Raw genomic sequence first — 12,305 nt, forward strand, 5'->3', positions numbered from 1 at the left:
CCCCTGTACTCTGCGTTGGTGAGGCCACACCTTGAGTATTGTGTTCAGCTCTGGGCCCCTCAGTTCAGGAAGGACATTGAGGTGCTGGAGCGGGTCCAGAGAAGAGCAACGAGGCTGGTGAAGGGACTTGAGCACAAGTCCTATGAGGAGAGGCTGAGGGAGCTGGGGTTGTTTAGTCTGGAGAAGAGAAGGCTTAGAGGTGACCTCATCACTCTCTTCAATTACCTGAAGGGAGGTTATAGCCAAGTGGGGGTCGGTCTCTTCTCCCAGGCAACCGACAACAGGACAAGGGGACATGGGCTCAAGCTCTGCCAGGGGAGGTTTAGGTTAGATGTTAGGAAGAAATTCTTTACAGAGAGGGTAATCAAGCATTGGAACGGCCTACCCAGAGAGGTGGTGGATTCACCATCCCTGGAGGTTTTTAAGCAGAGATTGGATGTGGCCCTTAGTGCCATGATATAGTAACTGGAGTTGGATCGGGGGTTGGACTTGGTGATCTTGGAGGTCTTTTCCAACCCAATCTATTCTATGATTCTATGATTCTGCATGTTACTCTTTCGGTATTTGCATTGAGAACAGGAGAGGGATCAGCTTCTGCTATTTCAGTTGCAGTGAGTGAACTACGTGATGCTGGGAGATTAGACACTTGTCCAAACACAATGGCAAGAAGCTAAAGATATGTATCAACATGTTCTGAGATCCTCTGGAATATTTAATTTTTCAAGCAACAGCTCTACATTGAAAAGCCCACCTTTGAAAATTGCTAATGCGTAATCAATTACATCAAAACATAGTTCCTGTTGTGCCAGTGAGCTTTTCCTACTGCCATTTGGATTTAATGACCTTCTGATGTGTATCAATGCAAAGCAACTCCTGTCACCAACGATCTGCTTTAACTGTGGCATTTAACTTACAGGATAAGCCACTGCAGAAATGAATCTCTGCAAGGCAGCTGGCAAAATACATGAGGCGAATGTCAAAACAGAGAGAATAAACAATGAAGAGCTCCTCAGGCCTGTGAAGGCATTTTCATTGGAGGTGCCTTTGAGCACAAAAGCTCTTCCAGTAGGGCTAAAGGGCCAACAAGGTGTTGGAGAGGCAAAAAACCAGTGCAGCTTGCTATAGTGTTGAACACGTCAGAGTAATCACAGGATCCCCGCTCCCCCACCCCCCCAAACAGCATTCAGGAAAACATCGTTCTCTGGCTTCAAATCTGGAGATGAGGGTCTTCACCTGGTAGCTTCAAAGAATTCTATCCAGTTTACTTCATCCTTGTGCTCTGGAAGTCTTTACATCTGAAAGACACTGCTGTACAACCTCAGGGTTCCTTAAGGAGTTTCAGTTGGTGTAATGCAACTTTTGGGCCGGTGTGTGTGTTCATCTGTACTCCCATCAGCTAATTTCTGAAGCTGAAACAAAGCCAAATGCAGAAAAAGTAAAGATGGTTGTGTTTTATCCATGTTATAAACTCTGTATGGGCCATTAACATGAAGCTCCTTATTATTATTATTATTATTATTACTATTGTTACAATATTCTTCATTTTGAAGCATAAAATATAAGAAAATAACTACGAGTTCATAATTATTTGATTAAAAGAGGGGAAATTCACTGAAGTATATACGATACATATGTGTAATTGTACCTACTACTACAGAAAATTCATTTGCATGGTCAGGATCCAGATCCAGCCTATGTAGATAAAACCGATAAAAGAAAAGTTACTTTACTTCTGAAGGCATCTGTTGTCTGCTACTAAGTAGGGAACTGATTTCTAATTAGATAGATCTTATAGAAAATGTTTGGCAATATTTGAAGCATCCTGCATTCTGCATCTTGTTTTAGCTACCTGACTCATCAACATTTTGCTTTTGCAGCCAAGGAGAGCGACAGGATGCTAAGGCAAAAATAAACAGTCATCTGATCTGTAAGTAAATAATAATACAGTAACAGGAGTGACCTACTATTTAAGGTTCCAGAACAATTTTTGCTTTAATGTTCATTTTGTTAGAATGCTTCAGCACAGTTCTGTCTGCACTGCTCCCAATGATTGGTTAGATCCCAATCAGAGGAAAATATTTGAAAGTCGCAGGTTTTAGGAGGAGCTGTTTTTCAGAACACAAAATCAGCAATTTTTAATCTTTCATACTGAATTTTTTACACATTTGTAGCCCAAAACAGGCAAAACTGAACAGAAGTTTTCTCACTGGCCATGTTGACAATGAAGACATGGGATATTTTTTGCCAAAAACCCTGGGGAGAAATTGGTATTAAAGTGACCTCTGCACTCAGTAAAACCCCAGGAGAAGTTTAGGGAAAGGGTACAAGTACATCACCTGTCCTGTTTCTAATTCTATCATACTTTGATGGCTGGAGATACATTATATATGTCTGGGGGCTTATAATAACCAAATTTACATAAGAGTCCCCTAGCTCTGCCCTTGTATCCATCTAATGGAAAGTGAAGGCCAGAGCCACCAAAGATCATCCTGAAATCCACTTCCAGCCTATCTCCTTTTATGAATATTCTTGGCAGATGCTGGCAATGAATACACTCAAGCAGTCATTTAAATTCTGCTGCTTTCTCAGGAAGGGAATTCGTTATAAATTATATTTGGTAGCATCTACTAATTCATTCATTCTCCTTCAAATGCCAGCTATAGCCTGATCCTGTGTGAGCGTTCATGAAAAATACTTTCCATTTAAGCACTGAGACTCTAAGACTCTGCAGTGAAAATAATTGAATTGTTGATTTTATTTTCTAAAAAAAATAATTATGTTGAAAACAGCACATTCCCATGCAATGTTTCCACCTTGATTAAATTATACACTTTCCACTGGAACAAAAATAATCCATTTTCTGCTCTCTATTTATGGAAATATCAGCCCATCTTCCTGAAGTTTCTCTGCAGTTCAAACAAGGGCAGTTTGCACTTTGCACCAATCAGCTGTTTACTGCCTTAAAAATTTGGGCTTCTATATAATGAGTCACCAGGTATGGGAGATTCAAAGATCATTTCCTGGGTCCTAACTAAGGGACCACTTAAACTGTGCTTAACTTCATTGTTAGAGTATATTTAAATGCTTCTCCGGGTTGGAGATCACCAGTTTAGACCACAACTTGACATTCAGTGGACAGCAAATTTCAGTGCAAATGTCATCATGCAAAAAGCAAATGTACATACTCTGGAGTGACATTTCATGTGACAGCTAGTTAGGAACTTCAGCTGATGGGTGGTGAGCATGGGTTAAAACTAAGGACACTGTGGACTTTGCACTGCCTGCTTCCAGGATTTTAGTACTTGTTTCATCTTTATTAAGTAGCCTCATTGTTTTGAAGAACAATAAATTGTTACAATTAAATCTTCTTTGCAGTTATCTTGTTTGGGAAGTTCTTTATGGATCACAGTGTTTCCTGAAATTACACTGTGCAAATATTATTACTTGTGAGCTGAAGTTATGCTTAGTGAGTAAACCAAATATATGCACAAATAAATAAACAACCTTCACTGAGCAACTTGTTTCCGAATACATTTGGACATACCCATTAATTTGGCCTTCTGCTGGCACCAAACAATGATTTCACCACCTCAATAACATACAAAAAAGGAGCAAATGAGAACAGAGTCCCTGGGTTTGAGTGAAGATTGTACAGAGTAGCATTTGACTACAAGGCCACAACATCAGATCATGGTCCTGGCAAAGACTGGAATTTCTTTGAAATTAATGACTGCCAGTGCTGAGACTTTCTTTAGGATGACTTTTACCAGAGTTTGTCTCTCTAGTTTCAAGTGGAATATTAAGGAGATACTCTTTCTACCAATATTGGCTCAAAAGATTACTGACAGATGGAACTCACTGCAGAAGGTCTCCACCTTACACTGGCAAGTTGAAAAGAACGGTAAATCAAAAAAGGCAGATAGAACTTTGCTTTGAGCCACTTCAGTGGCTAAACCTGAGCCCTTGGTCCTGGCTTTGCTGTGTGATCAGCCAGTTCTGGACATTCCAAGGAGCAAAAGGCCTCAGCACTCCTTAGGCACCTCATAAAAACACCCGTATTCTTAAGCAGAACTTGAAATACCTTCTAAGAAAAGTTTTCACCACGGCTAGTTGAGTGAAGTTGTTCAGAAACATCCACATGGTTCTCATCTTGTAAGTGCAGGGTAACAGGTAGTAAAAATCATAAAAAATTACGCTTTTGCATCTGCTGAGTTCCTAAAATTGCCTAATTGCAAAACTAGTTACAAAATGAAGAGGGAGAAAGTTAAGGAGAACCACCATAAACTCTAAAATCAACACTGACACAAACAACGTAGCAGGTGTCATATCAGATAAAAAAACTTGTGATTGCATATCACAATGTGACTTCATTAAAAGTGCAAACAAATTTAAGCCTTAAGTTATGAAATTGACTTTAATTTGTCTTCAAAATGACATCTAAAAATTTCAGAAAGTGTTGGCAGAAAAAAAAACTAAAGACAACTGTAAAGAAGCTCTATCTTTTTGTAAATATATCATCAAAACTGAAATAAGCCTCAGGTTGAAAATCATAAATAAGATCTGGTTTCTAATTAATTGGGTAAAATTAGGTAATTAGGTAAAAATTTATTCATGGTACCTTGAGTTTGAAAGAAAAAAGCACATAACTAAGTGGAGAAAAACCACTTTACCTGCTGTGCTCAGAAGAATTCATGCTGTTTATATGTTCAAAGGTGCCTATGTTTTCAATGTGAATCACGTTAGAAATGGGAAATCTTTATTTCTAAGTAAAAGATACCAAGGGTCCAGTGCAATCACTGACCTTCTGATCATTCATACCAGTTAACTCTGGGGTCACTGCCTTGCAAGCTCTGTTTTGGGCTGTTCCAATCAGATATTTCCAACACAGATCTGCTGCCGAGGGACTAGTCCTTAGCATGAGACATTCAGGCCATTCCCCTGAACTTAGCTGCAGTGTCCCCTCGGTTTTCTTTTACTGAGCCCCACAGGCACAGCCTGGGTACCCTGCTTTTACAGCCTCAGCCCTGCTGCCCTGCCCTCGGACTTCTAGCACAGCACCCCACACACCACACCTCTGCTGCAGCTACTTTTCAAGGACACATCAAAGGGTTTTCTTCAAAGAGTGATCAGAACACGCAGGCTACACCAATCAAGATCGTACAGCGCAGGAATGCTGCTACATGCTAGTTTGGCTTGGGAAAGTTGAGCCACGGGAAAGTTTCCAGTGCTTTTGTTTTGATATATTTTGCTTTGTTTTAATCAAATTAAGCTACAATAGCAAAGTTCAAGTTTCACAGCATAAACAGTGGGGTTGCTTCAGCTCATTTCCATGAGTTGCACCATGTTATCCTTTTGATAATCTGATTTTGAGAGCTAAAACTTTTCTCTCTGACTGTTTTCTCTCTTAGGTAAATTCCACACATCTGAATACAACGATCATCCTAGTACAGTTCTAGATATGAGACTTCATTATTAAACATTACCAAGGTATTTAATCTCTGTTTGACAAACAAAGAATATTAGAAAAGATAAACTGGAGTATCTGAGCCACACAAGGGTCTAAAGAGGTTTATTAGATAAAAGATCAACAGGAATTTAACTCCTAACCCCAAAAGATAAAAGCAAATTGCGTCTGTTGGCATTTCAGCTGGATTTTTTTTCCCCAGATTTCTCTACAGGTTAAGAAAAAAAAATTTGGAAACAGTGACTCCTTAAACAAACTGCGCAGAGATTTATATCTATTTGCAGAAATATTAGTTCTCAGTGGGGTTGTCTGCATTCAACATTTTCTATATTATTAAATGGTTCAGAGTTGCCAGATTCTGTTAAGTTACTCTAAATTTCTTTTTTTGCTCAAGTATATATTTTATTTCTGTTGATGGGGAAATCTGATTCTTTTAACTTTCTGGGCTACAAATTCATAAGCGACAGTCAGACATGAACAAAATTTCTCTCTCTCTTCAGCACACTCAATAAACAGAAACATGGAAATGATACTTCAAATGTAAGCAGAGAATACTGATGTTAAAGTGTTGTTTCAAAAACTGCCAGGAAGAAACAATTAAATTCATAGGTATTCAACACAGAAAACTGAGAAAGGAGACTGAATTTATCTATCTTCAGTGAGAGAACTTGGCACACATTAAAAGGCCAGCAAAACCAAACTCATGAAATAGGATTCCTCTAGATGGAACTCTCGAATTTGAAAGATGACAGTCATGTAACAAAAGCATCAAAACTTAGGAAATTATTCTCTTCCTCCACTGATTATTTCTCCTTCTGAAACACCTCCTTAGAGTAAAATGAGTGTATCTCACCTACTCAGTTCAGGGCGTGATGAGATACACCTCTCCTGTGCAGAAGACTTGAATTCAAAGGACTTGAATAATGCAGTAAAATAAATAAAATGATGAGTACAATAGAGGTTTTGACAGGTGTAGAGAGCTCTGTATCTGTTTAGTTCCTTTTAGAGTAGCATTAAAGCTGCTAAATGAGGATTTCAGATTTGACTCAGCTCTTGCCACTGAACTTCCTGCTAAGACTTGCAAACCTGCCTGGACTACTAACAGGATTCTTTTTATAATATTCTTTTAATTATTCTGTAAGTGAAATAATTATATGAAAATACTTGTGAAGTTAATGGGCAACAGAAAATCAAACTCACTTACGTAGAACATGTGTTTTTTTTAATATTAAGTACTGACACAGCCATAGAAGAATATTCTGCAGCAATTTCATCAGCAGCATCAGAATAGCTCTGCAACAACCTTTCAGACAAGTGTGATATTTTTTGAAACTAATCATTAAAACATAGTGGAGTAGAAAAAAAAAAAACAAAGTAAGTATCTACAGATCTAAGTGGTATCCTTCAGCTTCAGAAAAACACAAAGACACCAGCAGTAACACTCAGACCCAACAATTATATGAATTATATGCAACAAGAACACAAGTAGAGATGAAGCAGAAGTGCTAAAACGACAAAGAGCTTTGCAGGATAATACACCCCATCTGAAGCACTTGCAAGGTAAAACAAAATACTACATGGCAGCTGCTCCTAAAGCCTCTGCACTCACACTGAGGAACCAGGTACCAGCTGGATGTCAGGGCCTTGAACCCTTCACCAACACTGCAAGGACAGGAGCTGCCACAACCAGGATCTCTGCACTCCAGCACAGCACACGCTGCGGAAATAATAGAGACACATCAGAAAGCACAATGTGCTAACAGGTACTGAATGTTGACCTCTGCCAGTGACTGTGCAGTTTTTATTCTTCGCATTTTTAGCTCCGCATCTTGACTGCTGAAAAACACGTTTTCTTGAAGCTATCTTTGAAAACACACAGAGAAATCTTGCCTGGCAGAGAGCGTAACGTGCGTGACCTACTGTGGTGCACAGAAGCAGGCACTGTACTGTCTCATAGCTGCTTGCTTCTGGCTGTTCCTAGAGGTACCAGGTATCCTCTAGATCCCCTACTGCATATGTAACACATTTATCTTCAAAAGATTGCTTTTCTCATTGAATCTCTCACAGCAGCTACTATAAAGTCCTAGGACTTACAAGCATCTGGAGATGCCAATGGCCAGATAAGCTCCATGCATGGGCCATGGTCCTGGAGCTGCTTTTCCCCATGCAGGGCTGCAGAGAATATCCCAGTTCCTGCAGTCAGTGAAACACACACCTCATATGTAACTCACAGCAAAACTTAAAAACTACCAAAATACATGCACAACATCATTTCAAAGACACCCCTGCACAGCACATGCTGTGATACCGCCCCAGCCCGGAGGCAGCCCAAAGCACAGTCCCTGAGAGGAGCAAAGTGCCACGTGTAGGATTATTGCTCCAACGAGTGAAAAAAAAAAAAAACTGCATGCAGGAGAAAATGATGCAGCAGACCCAAAATATATTAACTGATCCAACTCTTTTTCTGACATGAGCAGTAGGGAGGACCGAGGCCACCTACATCCCTCTGAGGTGCAACAGAGACATCTGTTACTGCTGCCGGAGGAAACCATCCCTGCCCATGGGTCCCACCGTGCACCCTGGCACAGCAACTGGTCCAAGCTCTGGTACAAGCCTAGGCAGAGTGTGGGGTGGGCCCTGGATGGCACTGATCCAGCCTTGGGTGCTCAGCAGATGCTCCTGAGCCAGCAGGTGCCCAGCCAAGTACTGTGCAAGGTCTATGACTACCTGCGACCCACAGCGGGTGACGGGGGTGGGGATAGCTGTTCAGAAGGCATTTTGTAATTACAACTGTGTGTCTCATATACAGCAGCCAGATGCTTGGGGGGAGAGGGAGGGGAAGAGCTATAAATCTATAAATAAGTAATGGAGTGTTGGGCTATGAAATTCATAGATTAACACGGGAGAAACTCTCTCGGCGGCTGCATTAACGCCAGCACAGTGTGCAGCTGTTTATCGCTCTGAAACAGCTCCTGCCTCTCGCCACGAAGGCTGTGAGGTGCTTGTCTGGCCTCCTGTATGTTTTCCTCGTGTTCACCTCCAGCCATAAAGAATTAACTCATCACTGAAACTGCATAATCAGGATCTCAGGCTCCACTAACACCTGCTTAAATAATATGACTGTGCCTCATGTGACACCAGCCTCTCCAGTTTCAGAGTGCACCTTGGTCCTCACTGCCTGTCTGAGAAGTTTTGGGGGAACAAGTGACACAAGGGACCACCTCAAACCTATTTCTTCTCCCATGCTGAGCCCACCCTTGGCATCAGAGACCCCAGGTCACAGCAACATTTCATGCACTTGAGACAGGTCTGTCAGAGGATTTACTGGTCTTGGAGAATGCTATGAGCCACTCCTGTTGTCAAGAAAGGACTGATCCAAACCTGCAGCCCTTCCAGATATTGCTTTTAGGGGAGGAATTAAAAACTCCTTAAAGAAAGCAGCACACAGCTCTACATAGTGCAGGCTCAGCAGGTGCTGGTACTGCGCATCCTGGACCACCCTGCAGAGCCACATCCAACTCCCCAAAGCTTCCTTCCCCTCTGTCCCCACCGCCTAAGGTACCACTGAGACTGCAGGTATTCCTGGGGCAGCTGCTCACCCTGGTGGGTAGCTCCAAGCCTGTTTCTAACCCCTCTCAGGCAGGAACAAGGTGCTCTTCACCTTGCTCTGCTGCCCAGCTCAACACAAGACCTTCCCCTAGGTTTCCCTGCCAAGGTCAGACTCCACGGGGTTTGAGATCTTGCACTGTACAAGAAAGGTCCCTCTCTGCCCAGCACCTCAATCCTACAGCTTCTCTCCATCTGTATTCATCCAGTCCCTTATCCATCTTTTAGTGCTTCTCTGACTGATTATCATCTCCCATCACAGAAGTATCTATGTGCTTTGTAGTTAGTCACTTTATTCCTCTGCCAAGGATGCTCTCAAGCTCCTGCCACCAGAAGCACCCTGTGTTCTCGTCATGCCACAGATCTTTAAATGCAGTAGTTACACATTACTTAGGCTGCACATATTTATTCCTAAAATAGCACAGGCGTCTCTACAGACCTTCACTGGGCCTTTGATGCACTTCAGGCATCTTGCCTTCCAGTCTATTATTCAGCGGCACAACTAAAATAATTGGTACTTTCTAAGACTTGACTTTGTTTTCAGACTCCTAACAGAGTAAATGGTCAGGTGTGATACAGAGCTCAGAGGAAGCTGGAAGAAAAGAGAATACACAAGTATGTTAGGAATTAAGCTAGTTCTTGTTGCTTGCCTCTGTAGAGGGGTGTAAGGCCTGCAGAGGAGAAAATCATAAATGGTACCATTCTGAAAGCGGGTGAGGAAGGTGAATGAATAGGAATAATGTGAGTCAAAGCCCACATAACCTGTGGAGCTCCTGAGGCAGGATTCGTTTCCCTCAAAGCAGTAGGTAAAATCCCTGGAGATTCCTGCCTCGAGCAGACCAGCAGGGAAGTCCACGTGCGATGTATGCAAGACAAATTTTGTTCCAGGTGCTCTGCTTGGGTGCTGCCTGATCTTGGGCAGGAGACTTCTGCCAGGATGCACAAGGCACCCAGACAGGAGTCACTGAGATATCCAGGCTGTCCAGGTGGAGCACTCTCCATATTCAACCACAGTCCTTAAATCCCGGTTGCCCACAGCACGTACATGTAATTCATTTCCTCTGGTCTTTGCCATGGGGCAACTTAGTCCTCTGAACAGGGAAATCTGAGTATAGCTGGGAGGCTGGAGCTGGTGGGGACTGACATCTCAGAGTACATGCACACTAAATATGATGCTTTTGCCCTGCTCCACTTCTGCAGGAGCACCTCAGCAAGGCCCTCATCCCGCTATAGCCCCACACACACACTGTACCTCAGTTCTGTGGCTTGACAAACATCTGTGCTAACACCAGGCTGCCAAACAGCAATCTCATTTGCTTCTAGAATTTCTATCTACATGTGGCATGTGCACAGTATTTGAGATCAACATCTGGTGAGGGCAGGGACCTGCTTCTTTGTGGGTACCACATTTATGAAAATGGATTTGTAGGTGGGAAAACGTGTTCTTAAAAAATGCAGGTATCCTGGACTCATGGGATGTGCTTTGCTAGGAGTATCCTCCACCTGGGCAAGAGGGCCCTGGCATATCAGTGAGGAATATCTTGTGATGTACCTGTTGTCACCATTTTCAAGTGCCCTTCCACTGCTACCAGAGCACAGGTGGCTCAGGGTTAACTGTTTATTAATTAAATAGAAGAAAGTCAATACATATCTTTTTAGTGCAGTCAAGATTTGACCTATTATAACTTAGAGAGACACCATTAAAACACTGAAGAGGACACTGAACACTAAAGAGACACTAAAATACTAAAGACACACAATTAAAACACTGAAGTGGAAAACCACAAAATCTTTGCTAAAAAAGACCCATGGTGTGAAATAGGATGCACTGGTTGAGATGAGCAGACTATCAGTAAGGTCACCCAGTCAGAACTGCCTTGGAATGATCTCTTGTGTGATCCCACTGAAATAAGCAGGGTTGAACTGGCTTACAAATCAGGACAGCAGGATGCCCACTTCTGGCTGTCAATGTTGCAAACTAAATTTGATGAACACAGCCAGAAATGTCTAAGAGTTTAGTTTAAAATGTTACAGAGAACTCTAGAGATGGTGAGGCAAATGTTCATGCTGGTTACTCCAGTAAACCCAGAGCACTTCTGTTTATGTAGTGAATTTTTCCTCAAGTTTAAACTATCAGAACTGAAACAGAGTTCGGAATGAGAGATCCAGCTTTGCCCATGGCTGGGAGATGGCTGAAGTCAGGAAGTTTTTGCTGAAGTCAGATCAGTTAGGTGCTGGGTGAGGCCATAGGATGGTTTCTTGACCACTTGGCACTCAGTAATACCTGAAGCAGAAAATGTTCAATTTTTAAATAATTTTTAAAAAGGAAATTAAAAAAAAAAAAAAGAGGAATAAATAATAACTCTAGAGGCATTCTCCTGTTTTATTAGGTGTAAATCAGATGTGATATTAAATCCATATGGTAAAGGTTAACATGTAAGAAGTATTGCATATTGATCGCTGCACTTTAGAATTGGAACATTTTCCATTAACATTTTCTCAGCTTCACAACAGGCAGCCACACAGATACAGAATGTCTAAGAAATAACCACAGCAGTAAATGCTAATGCAAGTTTTATAAAGATAATAATGCCTTATTTATATTTGTGATGATAGCAAGCAACAGAGATCCTTAATAGCAGCATCAATTCCTTCAAAAACAAGGAAAAACTAACATCAGAAAAAGAAACTGTGTAGATCTGCCAATAAAATCACATAGCTGATAGTAAAATGATTCAAAAGCAGAAGAAAATGCAACATCAATATAAAATATATTAATTAGTACCTTTTCCATTCCATTGCACGTGTGTCAGACTCCACTGCTTGCAAAGGCAGGAAAGCTTGTGGTATCAGGGCTCCAGACTCTGAAGCTCATCTTTCTATGACTGAGCAATTGTCCCTGAAGGCCACTAAATTAAACAGAGGGAGACAGAATGGTAACATTTTTTTCCCAAGGACATAAGTGGATTATAAGATTAGACATCTCCCTGACACTCCTCTCAGTGCAACTGTAGCAGCCTGCTCCCCCCTTATCTCCGAATGTTAACATCCCAAACCTTCCAAAATACCTCCCCAGCAGGCAAACCTTTGGTGGTGACCCTGCACACTGGCAGGAGTGGGCTTTGAACCCCCCTCAGCCCCTTCAAGGTCGATGCCTCTCATGGCAGGCAGCAGTGCTTGGTTCCCATCTCTGGGAATCACTCCTGCTGGTCCCTGGCTCTGGGAATTACCCCAC

General features: G+C 41.9%; 1 long non-coding RNA gene across 1 annotated transcript in view; it reads right to left on the reverse strand.

The window, feature by feature from the left end:
* Positions 1–11,948, reverse strand: part of LOC114056994 — a 26,972-nt gene extending 15,024 nt beyond the window's left edge. The window contains exons 1-3 of the long non-coding RNA XR_003571112.1: positions 11,856–11,948; positions 9,510–9,662; positions 7,559–7,657 (exon numbers count right to left, since the gene is read on the reverse strand). This is a non-coding gene — a long non-coding RNA (uncharacterized LOC114056994). The remainder of the gene's footprint in view (positions 1–7,558; positions 7,658–9,509; positions 9,663–11,855) is intronic.
* Between the last annotated feature and the right edge of the window lie 357 nt (positions 11,949–12,305).

The sequence above is a fragment of the Empidonax traillii genome, unplaced genomic scaffold (genome assembly GCF_003031625.1).
Source record: "Empidonax traillii isolate 1590-97213 ecotype Southwest subspecies unplaced genomic scaffold, ASM303162v1 scaffold1:size7828297, whole genome shotgun sequence".
NCBI lineage: Eukaryota > Metazoa > Chordata > Aves > Passeriformes > Tyrannidae > Empidonax > Empidonax traillii.